The sequence below is a fragment of the Neofelis nebulosa genome, chromosome 2 (genome assembly GCF_028018385.1).
Source record: "Neofelis nebulosa isolate mNeoNeb1 chromosome 2, mNeoNeb1.pri, whole genome shotgun sequence".
In the NCBI taxonomy this organism is placed as follows: domain Eukaryota; kingdom Metazoa; phylum Chordata; class Mammalia; order Carnivora; family Felidae; genus Neofelis; species Neofelis nebulosa.
Genome location: NC_080783.1, coordinates 18,251,090 through 18,260,191, shown reverse-complemented (window position 1 = coordinate 18,260,191; position 9,102 = coordinate 18,251,090). Strand labels below are relative to the sequence as shown.

At 43.6% G+C, this 9,102-nt stretch overlaps 1 pseudogene; it reads right to left on the bottom strand.

Moving 5' to 3' along the window:
- Positions 1–1,734: 1,734 nt before the first annotated feature.
- Positions 1,735–3,195, bottom strand: LOC131490241 (UBX domain-containing protein 2B-like; annotated as a pseudogene).
- Between the last annotated feature and the right edge of the window lie 5,907 nt (positions 3,196–9,102).

Sequence of the window (9,102 nt, the reverse complement as noted above, 5' to 3'; positions counted from 1 at the left end):
AAATTAAAATTAAATTATTAAAATTAAAAATTATTTTGGATGTTTATTTATTTTTGAGAGAGAGACAGAGCATGAGCAGGGGGAGGGGCAGAGAGAGGGAAGGAGACACAGAGCTGTCAGCACAGAGCCCGATGTGGGGCTTGAACTTATGAATCGTGAGATCATGACCTGAGCCCAAGTCAGATGCTTAACCGACTGAGCCAGCCAGTGCTCTAAAAAAAATATTAAAAAATAAATAAATAAAAAATAAAACCTTAAAAAAAATAATTAAAATTTATCACATCTTTTCAAGAACTGTTGACCTTTATTTCCTTTTATTTCTGGTTTATGATGGTCACAGCTCTACAAAATAGAACCAAACTGTATTTTTTGATACTATTAATGTAGTTAAATCAATAAGTAAAAAGGAACCATAAAATCTTGGGACACCTGGGTGGCTCAGTCGGTTAAGCATCCAACTTCAGCTCAGGTCATGATCTCAAGTTGTGAGTTCCAGCCCCGCATCAGGCTCTGTGTTAACAGCTTGGAGCCTGGAGCCTGCTTCAGATTCCGTGTCTCCCTCTGTCTCTCTGCCCCTGCCCAGCTTGCTCTCCGTCTCTCAACAAAATAAATAAAAAAACAATAAAAAAGTTTTGAAAAAAAGAGGCATAAAATCTAAACAGGAGAAGTAATTATTATCTGATCAAACTATTTCAAAATAAGAATACAGATACTTTTTGGTATATATCACAGAAAAACTTTCAACTTAATTTCCTAAAAAATTTCTTTTTTTTTAAAAAAAAATTTTTTTTTTTTAATGTTTTTTATTTTTATTTTTGGGACAGAGAGAGACAGAGCACGAACGGGGGAGGGGCAGAGAGAGAGGGAGACACAGAATCGGAAACAGGCTCCAGGCTCCGAGCCGTCAGCCCAGAGCCTGACGCGGGGCTCGAACTCACGGACCGCGAGATCGTGACCTGGCTGAAGTCGGACGCTTAACCGACTGCGCCACCCAGGCGCCCCAGTTTCCTAAAAAAATTTCTTAATGGCTGTTGGTCAATGCAGCATTAAGAAACTGTAGTGCAAATTCTACCAAATACATTTATCACAAAGGGGGTTTGTTCATTTCTCTGCAAATAAATGTCCTTACATTAACAGTGAACATGTAACAGATTGGGGTTGCCTGGATGTTTAAAAGCTATCACCATGGGGTGTGTGGCTGGCTCAAGAGGTAGAACATGCGACTTGATCTGGGGGGGAGGGGGTCCTGAGTTTGAGCCTCTGCTGGGTGTAGAGTTTACTTAAAAAACAAAAAAGCTATCCCCATAAGCCAGCCCTGCAACTAAAAACTCAAACATATTAATCTCAAGATCCATCCTTAGTCCAATATTATCTATACCAAGGCTGGAAGACCTTAATAATAAGAATAAAACCAAAATGTATTTATAAAAGCACTAAAGAGGCACCTGGGTGGTTCAGTCGGTGAAGCATCCAACTCTTGATTTCGGTTCGGGTCATGATCTCTTGATTTGTGAGTTCGAGCCCTGTGTCCAGCTCTGCGCAGACAGTGAGGAGCCTGCCTGGGATTCTCTCTCTCCCTCTCTCTCTGCCCCTATCCCACTCATGCTCTCTCTCTCTCTCTCTCTCTCTGAAAATAAACTTTAAAAAAATAAATAAAAGTAATAAAAATCATTTGTTTTAATGTTGAAAGTATTTTCCTTACTGATATGGCACATACTCTTTCCTAGCCTTTAATCAGCTATTTGGAAATGAAGTCACGAGAATAAAGTGAAGACTTGGAAATTCAGGATGAGACTGTGCAATAAAGTCCCCAACATCCAGGAAAGTGTCTGGTACATTGTTGCATCTTCATATCACATGACTGTCATCTGCTAACCCAGATTGAATTCTTTTTTTTTTTTTTTTTTAATGTTTATTATTGAGAGACAGAAAGACACAGAGCGTGAGCAGGGGAGGGGTAGAGAGGGGGGAGACATAGAATCCGAAGCAGGCTCCAGGCTCCGAGCTGTCAGCACAGAGCCCGATGCGGGGCTCGAACTCACAAACCGTGAGATCGTGACCTGAGCCGGAGCCGGTCGCTTAACCGACTGAGCCACCCAGGGGCCCCTGAATTTTTTTTTTTTTTGAAGTAATCTCTAGGGGTGCCTGGGTGGCTAGTGGGTGAAGCGTCCAACACTTGATCTTGGCTCACGTCATGATCTCATGGCTTGTGAGATGGAGCCCCGAGTGGTGCCGGCAGCTTGGAGTCTGCTTGGGATTCTCTGTCTCTCTCTGTCTCTCTGTCTCTCTGCCCTTTCCCCACTCTCTTTCCCTGTCTCTCTCAAAATAAATAGATAAACTTTATAATTTTTTTATAATAATTCATAAAAAAATAAAAATAATCTGTATGCTCAATGTGGGTCTCAAACTCACGATCCTGAGATCAAGAGTCACATTGTCTACTGATGGAACCAGCATGGCGCCCCTGGATTTGAATTGGGTTTTGTTGGCCCTGAATCATCAATAAGAACAACTGCGTTAAGTATTGACTTCTCCTCCTCTTCTGGGGAAGAAGGTGTACTGACTATCTCAGGTGTAAGGCTTCCAAAGGTTTGCCTTTCTCCACGGAAAGCCTTGAACCTTATTCTAGGCTTTAGGTATTCTTGATCTTGACCATTCTCCATATCCAAATTCACTTGGTCACCATGAACCAGTCACTGAAGTTCCAGGGGAGTCTCTTTTGAAACCTTCTGCCAACAGTAATGTCACTTTAAAGGATTTCTAGTAGAAGTTGCTGAATTTCAAGCATACATGCAGAGTCACCCTTAACAGATTCCAGAAATTGAACACTTGTTGGATCATTGTACGGTTTCAACTCACCATCATCTAAACTGAAACTGTTATTGAAACTGTTTTAAGCAAAATCTGAACATCTTGTGGCTGATTTGGTCTATAGATGTATTCATTCCTTACAAAAGGAATGCCTCAACCTGAAGAACCATTTGCTTCTACATGCAAATGACTTTTGTTTGTCATCACTCAAGGCTCACGTGGCTTCTTTCAGAGGGACATCCAATGTTCCCTCGCCTCTTTGAAAAGTTCATTCACAACTTTTCCAGCTGAAAGTTGAATTACATGTGATCTTCTGTACTCATGTTCGTTTGCACAGCACCTTACAGAGAAGTGATGTGGTCGGCACCTTAACCAAGGGAACATATCTTCAATAGCAGGAAAACCTTTGATGTAGTCTTCATGGTCTTTTATTTATTTATTTAAAAAATTTTTTTTAATGTTTATTTATTTTTGAGACAGAGAGAGACAGAACATGAATGGAGGAGGGTCAGAGAGAGGGAGACACAGAATCTGAAACAGGCTCAAGGCTCTGAGCTGTCAGCACAGGGCCCGATGCAGGGCTCAAACCCACAGACCGCGAGATCATGACCTGAGCTGAAGTCGGCCGCTTAACCGACTGAGCCACCCAGGCGCCCCTTCATGGTCTTTTAAAGACTGTAACTTTAGGCCTATCAAATTTGGAAGATTTGTATTTCTGCCCAGGCCAATTTCTTTCTTCCTTTCTTTCTTCCTTCCTTCCTTCCTTCCTTCCTTCCTTCCTTCCTTCCTTCCTTCCTTCCTTCCTTCCTTCCTTCTTTCCTTCCTTCCTTCCTTCCTCCCTCCCTCCTTCCCTCTCTCTCTCTTTTCTTCCTTTCCCTTTCTCTTTCTTTCTTTCTTTCTTTCTTTCTTTCTTTCTTTCTTTCTTTCTTTCTTTCTTTCTTTCTTTCTTTCTTATGTTTATTTATTTGTTTTGAGAAAGAGAGAGTACAAGCAGGAGAGGGGCAGAGAAAGATTGGGAGACACAGAATCAGAAGCTGACTCCAGACTCCGAGCTGTCAGCACAGCCATGCAATCACAAAGCCATGAGATCATGACCTGAGCTGGTGGTCACTTAACCGACTGAGCCACCCAGGGGGTCCTGAGTCCAATTTATATCTTGATACATCATCACTTAGGTTGTTTTCAGGTTTCTTTATTTTATTTTAAAATTTTTTATTTATTTATTTTTATTTTAGAGAAAGAAAGCATGAGCGGGGGGAGAGGGGCGGAGGGAGAGAGAATCTTACGCAGGCTCCATGCTTGGCACAAAATGTGACACAGGGCTCAATCTCATGACCCTGGAATAATGAATGACCTGAGCGGAAGTCGAGTTGAACACACAACTGACTGAGCCAGCCAGGCACCCCTGTTTTCAGGCTTTTTTGTAAGGTCTTCACATTCTTATTAAATTCTGCAAATCCTGGGGTGCCTGGCTGGCTCCATCAGTAGAGCATATGACTCTGGATCTCAAGGTTGTGAGTTCAAGCCCTACATTGGGTATGGAGCCTACTTAAAAAAAAAAAAATTTGCAAATCCTGTGTGCTTGGGGGCCTTGGCCCTGTGACTTCCTCTCCTATCTACCCTGTGGGCTAGGCACTGCCCTTGCCCTCTCCAGCCAGCCCCCCCTGCTCTTATCCTTTATTGTTTTTTCTTCCTCCCTCCCTCCTTTGTATATGTGGGCCTATTTTGTCCTACATTTTAGTTTGAATGAATTTACTAAAGTCTTTGCTTACCATTGCTGTTTGCTCCCTCACTTCTTCCTCTTGAATTCATGTTTTTCTTAGTGCTGATCTATCCTCTTTTTTTTTTTTTAAAGTTAATTTATTTATTTCGAGAGAGACAGAGACAGTGTGAGGAGGAAAGCAGCAGAGAGGGAGAGAGAGAATCCCAAGCAGGCTTTGTGCCGTGAGCATGGAGCCTGACATGGGGCTCAAACTCACGAACCGTGAGATTATAACCTGAACTGAAACCAAGAGTCAGACGCTTAACTGACTGAGCCACCAGGCACTTTTTTTTTTTTTTAATATTTTATTTTTAACTAATCTCTACACCCAATGTGAAGCTTGAACTTACACCCTGAGATCAAGAGTCGTATACTCTACTGACTGGGCTAGCCAGGCGCTCCTACATTAATTTTTATATCCTTCGTATATTTTTATTTTTAACCATTAGGGATGAGAGCAAGAGGCTGCAGCCTGTATTCAGCTTGCAGTCTGGGACTGGAACCATCTCCCCAAAGCACTATCTCTACCATAACACACATCATGAATATGGTAGGCAGGATAATGGCCTCCTCCCTTCCCTCAAGATGTCTGTGTCTTAATCCCTGGAACCTGTGCAAATAGCACGCTAGATAACAGGGGAGAATTAAGATTTCAGATGGAATTAAGGTTGCCAATTAGCTAACTTTACAATATGGAGAGTATCCTGGGTTATCTGGGCGGGCTCAATGTAATCACCAGGGTCCTTAAATGTGGAAGAGGGAGCCAGAAGAGTTAGCACCAGAAGGATGGATGTGAGAAAAGCCCAATTAGCCATTGCTGGCTGTGAAGACAGGAGGGGGCCAGGGAAGTGGGCAGCCTCTGTAAACTGGAAAAGACAAGAACGCATATTCGCCCCTGGAGGCTCCAGAAAAAAACGCAGCCCCACTGCCACCTTTATTTTAGCCCAGTGAGATACGTTTTGGACTTCTGACCTTCAGAACAGTAAGGTAACAAACGGGTGCTGTTTGAAGCAACTAAGTTTGGTGTAATTTGTTACAGCAATAGGAAGTGAACACAATGTTGAAATGTGATTGTTGGTGTCTGTCCTTCCACCTCACTGCCAGCTTCTTAAAAAAAAAAAAATTATGTTTTTATTTTATTTTTGAGAGAGAGAGACAGAGTGAGAGCCGGGGAGGGGCAGAGAGAGATGGAGACAGAATCTGAAGCAGGCTCCAGGCTCTGAGCCGTCAGCACAGAGCTTGACGTGGGGCTTGAACTCACAGACTGAAAGATCATAACCTGAGCTGAAGTTGGACGCCCAACTGGCTGAGCCACCCCTGCGGCCCTCACTGCCAGCCTCTTGAGGACAAGAGCCATACTGTTGTCTCCTTTACTTACACGGAATCCAGCACAGGATCTGGCATATAGTCAGGACTCAGTAAATATTTGTGGAACCGGTGAAAGAATGAAGACCTGCTTTAACTTTTTGAGGTTCTACTCGGGCTCTGAGATTCCAAAGCGGCCACTGCCTTTCCCTTTCCCCAGGCCCTTGGAGACCCTAAGCCCTTTGATCTCACTTTTCTCTAGTTTCCTTGCCCCATTGATACAAGTTTCCCGTTGCACTACTCCACTTCCAGATTCCTCCCTTGTTGTGGACTCTTCTCTCCAGCTTTGTGTGCAGGAAGAATTGAGATGGAAGGCACGTGTCACATACGCACCTGACTCTGCCATCAGGCTTATGCCTGAAACCGACGTTTTCTTCTTTTCCAAGACTCTGCTTGCTTTCCTGTCTTCTCCGTAGCTGCCTCCAATCAGGTTTCCTATCCAGCTTCTGATGAGGAATAGAGCTTTCATTTCATCTCTTCCTTTCTGTTTTCTGGATTAACCTCAAGGTTCCCATCTTTCTTCCAGTGCTTCTTAACCCCTCCCCATATGATTCTAGGGGTTTCCGGCAGAGACAATGTAAAGAATTAAGGCACTCTCAAGGACCTCAGGTTTATAAAGCCACTCAGGGACTCCCTCAGTTTATTTTATGCAGCACTGCAAAATCTGCTCAGGCGGGGCTCTTCTAGCTGCTGTTGGGTCACTGCGATATTGTTATTTTGTTACTTCCCTTTCAGTCAGCCATTCTCAGGCCCTGGCTTCTCTAATCTCACGCTGTGCTTGGCTTCTGCTTCTCTGGCTTTCCCTTCATGAGCCTTGTGTTGTCTCTCCTGGAACCAGGCTCTGATGGGCTCGCTTGGTCACCGTCTAAAGCAGTGTTCTCATGCCAGACCTCCTGTAATGCTGCTGATTTGTCCCATATGTCTGATTCTGGTAACCGGGCCAATTCCTGGGCAGTCTTTTGTGGCTAGGTCTGGTATCAGAGCCAAGAGAAACAATGTGTGGTAACTTATGTAGAAAGAGCTGCCTCTGACCACTCAATCCTGGGGCCATCGGTGCCAGGCACAGGGCCTCTCTAGCACAAACTCCTTTACCACAGCTCTCTTTTTTTGCAGGTGATATTCACACCTCTTCATTCTCTTCCATTTGCCCCCCTTTCCCACTCCATGAAGAGGTTGGTGAAAGAAACAGATCATCCAATTTCACTCTCCCTACCCACAACCCAGTTTCAAGTGTGAAATTTTCATTTTGGAGGAAACCTTAGGTCTCAGTCATCTCATCTGCTGTGGGAGGTTGTAGCACCACAGCAGTGAGGTCTATATCTAGGACAATGGTTCATGTCCTAACCAGGAATCATTACTCTGTTGCCCTGTGGGCTATAGTCTAGGGGCCTGCATGCTCCAAGGTACCAGATACAGTCAGGCTTTGGACTAGGACTCTGACGTCTATATTCTCTGGTAACTAACTTTGTCATCATTTTCTTCTTTTCTTAAAAAAAAATTTTTTTAAATGTTTATATTTGAGAGAGAGACAGAGACAGAGGGTGAGCAAGGGAAGGGCAGAGAGGGAGACACAGAATCTGAAGCAGGCTCCAGGGTCTGAGCTGTCAGCACAGAGCCCGACACAAGGCTTGAACCCACGAACTGTGAGACGGTGACCTGAGCCGAAGTCGGATGCTTAATCTACTGAGCCACCCAGACTTCAGTTTTTTAAAAAAGGTTTTGCCTTGGGGCATCTAGGTGGCTTAGTCAGTTAAAGCATCTGAACCTTGATTTCGGTCCAGGTCAGGATCTCACAGTTGTGGAGTTCAAGCCGGCCTGGGGCTCTGCACTGAATGCAGAGCCTGCTAGGGATTCTTTCTCTCTCCGCCCCTCCCCCACTCGCGCTGTCTATCTCTTAAAATAAACTTGAAGAATAAAATAAAAAAGCTTTTGTCTTCCTCAAGGTTCTTAATGGTAGCAATTTACAGAGACACACTCAGACTAATTTAGGCAAAAAAAAAAAAAAAAAAAAAAAAAAAAAAAAAAAAAAAAATTGGGTAGGAACTCTTTGGAAGGTGGCCAAGGCCTCTCCAGCAGCCTGAGGGCAGAAAGGGGAGTGGGCCTCACAAGGGGCCTGGAAACAAGAACTGCTTAGTCTTCCCTTGTTGCTTCTCTCTGGGGATGTTTTCCTTTCCCTCCATAGTTCAGTTTTCTTTGCTGCTCTCTGTTCCACTTTCACATTTGTGGGGGGCCAAGGGATGGAGAGCAAATCTGGCTACAGGGGTCTCTCCGTATTAATAGAGCAATTCTCAGAATCTGTGGGCTGGCAAGACACTCCTGAAAGATTTCAAAGCACTGTCAAGTCAGGAATTTCAAAACAATCTCTTTTTTTTAATTTTTTTTAACGTTTTATTTATTTTTGAGACAGGGAGAGACAGAGCATGAACAAGGGAGGGTCAGAGAGAGGGAGACACAGAATCTAAAACAGGCTCCAGGCTCTGAGCTGTCAGCACAGAGCCGGACGCGGGGCTTGAACTCATGGACCGAGAGATCATGACCTGAGCTGAAGTCGGCCGCTTAACCGACTGAGCCACCCAGGCGCCCCAAAACAATCTCTCTTCTTGCCTAAGAGGGTTACCGTTGGCAGTGACAGCTATGGGAGAACCCTCCCTTCCTAGTTCCAGGTGATGGATGAACAGAGACTGACAACCATCATGGCTCTGGGATTAACAATTCGACAAAAATATATTGAGACCCTACTCTTCCTTTGTATACTGCTTTACCGTTCACTACGTGCTTCCACTTACTTCATTTGACTGCCTTTTAGGCTTTTGGCTCAGATCACACAAGTATGTGATAAACGCTAAATTGTCTGGTTTAGAGGCAAAAATTGCCATTTCAAATATTATGTCTTTAGAAAAATAGATCCTTCAAATTTTGCAACTTGAGATAAAGGTAACTATAGTCTCACCCTCAACTGGTAAAGGATTCATTTGATTTTCCTCTGTAGAAAAGGAACTTAAGAAAGGCACTTAATTAAGGCACAACTCTCCCTGAAAAACAAATCGTTACATTTTTCTTTAATCTAGCTCAGTAGTTGATGTCTTTTTTTTTTTTTTTTTAATGTTTATTTTGAGAAAGAGAGAAAACACAAGCGGGAGAGAGGCCAGAGAGAGGGAGAAAAT